The sequence below is a fragment of the Mastomys coucha genome, unplaced genomic scaffold, assembly GCF_008632895.1.
Source record: "Mastomys coucha isolate ucsf_1 unplaced genomic scaffold, UCSF_Mcou_1 pScaffold9, whole genome shotgun sequence".
Lineage (NCBI taxonomy): Eukaryota > Metazoa > Chordata > Mammalia > Rodentia > Muridae > Mastomys > Mastomys coucha.
This window is the reverse complement of record NW_022196915.1, coordinates 49,283,890-49,287,731: the sequence shown is the minus strand read 5'-3', so window position 1 is coordinate 49,287,731 and position 3,842 is coordinate 49,283,890. Positions and strand designations below refer to the sequence as shown.

General features: G+C 39.9%; 1 non-coding gene across 1 annotated transcript; it reads left to right on the top strand.

Moving 5' to 3' along the window:
* The first annotated feature begins 2,396 nt into the window (after positions 1-2,396).
* Positions 2,397-2,524, top strand: LOC116085512. The gene has a single exon (XR_004116612.1). It is a non-coding gene; the product is annotated as a small nucleolar RNA SNORA17 (small nucleolar RNA).
* Positions 2,525-3,842: the final 1,318 nt, after the last annotated feature.

The following is a 3,842-nucleotide window of genomic DNA, read 5'->3' as shown; positions in this document are numbered from 1 at the left end:
AGCCAACTCAGTGCAGTACATTTTTAGAACTCCTAACAGGAGTGAAATGCAATGTAGGATTCCTAAGGAATTCATAAACTAGCCAAGAAGCCGTATGCTTCCAGCAGCCTGTGACAGGGATAGAGGAAGCTGGAAGGAAGCATGAGGTAAGCATTGGGAAGGAGAGATTAATTCTGATATGTGTGCAGGGAGCCATCAGTGAGACATTTCTCCCTGGAGAGAATATGGGACTTGGGTCTTCTCAGACTTCATTGCCTCCTTTGCTTGGATTCTATAGGGTGGGTGGGTGGGGACACACCCAAAGGAAGTACGTTGCTGTTGTACTTGAGAGCAATGGTAGTGCTAGTGAGGAGAGTAAGACCTTGTGAGTTAAGATTCTGCAATGATGGAAAAAGAAAAGAAGCTGAGATGAGGTACAGCAGATGTCTGTCTCTCAGAGGGTTAGAACCTGCCTATGCCAAACATGACACAGGCAGAGTCCAGTGCTGTGAAAGAAACCCTGGTCGATATATAGTCCTCACAGTAACACGTTGGCAAATGGTAATGGGGAAGAGGAACAGGACTTCTTTCAGATGTGAACACTTTCAGTTTGCCAAAGGGTACTTTGACAACTTTTTGACAGTTATTGATTAATTTTGTTTACTTTCTGCTTTTTGGAAGGTTTAAAATAGTTTAGAGTTTATCTATCTGTCTATCTATCTATCTATTATTTATTACTAATCTTCTTTTACTGATTGTAGTTCTTATTTGTTGAACTTTAAAAAAATTAATTAATTTAATTTTTAATTAATTATTTATATTATTATTTTATAATTAAAATTACTTACTTACTTAATTAATTAATTAACTAATTATTTTGAGGCAGGGTTTCTTTGTATAGCCCTGGCTGTCCTGGAACTCGTTCTGTAGATCAGGCTGGTCTTGAACTCAGAAATCCACCTGCCTCTACCTCCCAAGTGCTGGGATTCTGGGATTAAAGGCGTGTGCCACCACTGCCTGGCTTTGGACAACGTTTAAATGATCTTAAAATGTTGCACTTAAAGCAGGCCGTAGTGGTGTACACCTTTAATCTCAGCACTCAGGAGGCAGAGGCAGGTTGATCTCTGTGAGTTTGAGGCCAGCCTGGTCTGCAAAGTATGTTCTGGGACAGGTAACGCTACACAGAGAAACTCTGCCTCAAAAAAAAAAAAAAAAAAAAAAAAAACAAACCAAAAACCAAAAAACAAACAAACAAACAAACAAACAAAACCAAAACCAAAACCAAGACCAACAAAATGAAACAAAACAAAAAGTTATATTTATACTTAAAGCACTCTCCAAGCTGAAGCAGGAGGTTTGTGGGTTCAAGGCTGGACTGTGCTACATAGTGAGTTTGCTCCATATTGAGAACCCATCTTTTAAAAACTGGATTTAGCTGTTAGTGAATTTCTCACAAAAAATAGCTAAAAATAAATGTATCCCATCTCCTGTATGCATTTCATAAAACTTTTGTTGTATGTGAAGCCTTCTTTACTTCATATGTTGTTACTATGTTCAATTAAAAAAGACTAATTTTTATTTGTGCATGTCTGTGTGAGTGTATGCCACATGTATGCTGCTGCCTGAAGAGGCCAGAAGAGAGTGTTGGAGCTGGAGTTACAGGTGGGTGAGTGGCCTCATATGGGTGCTAGGAAAATAACTGTGCTTCTGTGTTCTCTTATTCTGTGCATCTCTTTAGCTGCAATTATGGTCAATTGTTAATTTACTGGAACTTCCTCTCTCAGCCTTTTCTGCTAAGCTATCTCTCTTCCCCTCTTCCATTCACAAACCTGCAGAAACACTTTCTACCAGGCAGCCCAGAGCCACCATACATTCCTAAGTTCCAATGAATTCAATAGAATCCAAGGAAGGGAATGGCTACCCAACAAAGAGACGACCAGATGTCAACACCTAATGTCAGATGCTTGGACACCAGTGTAAAAACTCAAACATGAATAGTCAAGATGCTATGCTATACCAAAGCCCAATAACCTTGAGAAGTGTGGTGTAGTTGAAGCACAAGACAAGGTGTTCAAAACAGCAATTGTGAATATTTTCGAGGACTTTAACAGAATATAAATAAATACCTTAACAGAGTCTGTGAAAATACAAACAGTGGGATGAAGTAATGGGAAGAGTTAACAGAGTGAATACAGAGATAAAATCACCAAAGAATACACAAACACAGATACAACTGGAAATGAAAACTTTAGGTAGTCAAACAAAACCTCAGTTATAACTCTTACGAAAGCGGTATAAGACTTGGAAGAGAGCATCTAAGGTACTGAAGACAAGGTATGTGCTGGCTAGTTTTATGTCAACTTGACATAAGCTAAAGTCATCTGAGAGGAGGGAACCTCAATTATAAAAATGTCTCCCCTGCTCCTAGAGGCAATGCAGGTATGGCTGCTGTGTTACATGTGTGTCAGTAGGTGGGAGAGAAGAGACTATGTCTACACTCCGTGTTCTGATCTTTGAACAGCTGAACGATCAGTGGTCGGTCTAACATTCCCTGAAGAAAGAGAGCCTGTGATGAACACTAGACCAGAGCCAGGGACCAGTCCTGTGTCAGGAAAACCCAGACTGGCTCCCAGGACAGAGAGCAAGCCAGAGGCATGAGTGTGGGGCCCACCACTTGTCTGCCATGTGGCAGCATGGGCAAAGGAGAGATGTCCCCCCCACACACACTTGCCCTTTACCACTTACTGCAGGTGGGAGAGCTGGGCCTGGGTCATGAGAGCAGGAGAGCTGGTCCTGCCCTTCATTAGCTATAGCACTTGGGAGAGCAAGCCCTGAACCTTAGCTGGGCAGCACAGTAGAGCTGGCCCTGGATGTGGGGGTTGCACATAAGCAGGCCCTAATGGAGTGTGTGTGGCCTGCCCTGCCTCTTGTCTGCTGGGCAGTGGCATGGAGGAGGGAGTGACCTCCTCTCCACCTTTATCTTTTGCCATCTATGGAAGGTAATCTAGAAAAAAAATCCAGGCACACTCAGGAAATCAGGGATACTATGAAAAGACCAAATCTAAGACAAATGGGAATAGAGGAAGAAGAAGAAACAAAGGTCAAGGGCACCGAAAATATTTTTAAGAAAATCATAGAAGTTTCCCTAACTAAAGAGAGTGATGCCTATTAAAATATAAGAAAATATAAGAAACACACAGAACATCAAATAGACAGGACCAGAAAAGAAATTCTCCATGACACATATTCAAAACACCAAATGTACGGAACAAAGAAAGAATACTAAAAGCTGCAAGGGAAAACTACTAAATAATAAAGGCAGACCTTTTAGAATAGCATCTTACCTTTTAGTAGGAACTCTAAAAGTCAGTAGGGCCTGAACAGATGTTCTACAGACTCTAAGAGACCACAGATGCGAGCCCAGACTACTATATACCAGTAAAATTTTACATCATTATAGATGGAGAAAGAAAAACATTCCGTGCTAAAACCAAATTTAAGCAGTATCTATCTACAAATCAAGCTCTGTAAACTGAACCAGATGAAAAAAATTTAGTGTAAAGGGGTTAACTACACCAAAGTAAACATAAATAATAAATAATCTAAGAAAAGTAAATTAAAACAATAACAGTAATCAATAAACTTGGCTCATTGGTAACCCCCAATATTAATGGTCTCAATACCCCAATAAAAATACACAAATTGATAGATCGGATGTGAAAACAGGATCTATCCTTCTGCTGTATCCAAGAAACATACCTTAACATCAAGGATAGACATCTATTCAGGGTAAAAAAAAATGTAATATTCCAAGTAAATGGACTTAAGAAGCAAGCTGGTGTATCCTTTTTATAATTTTAGAT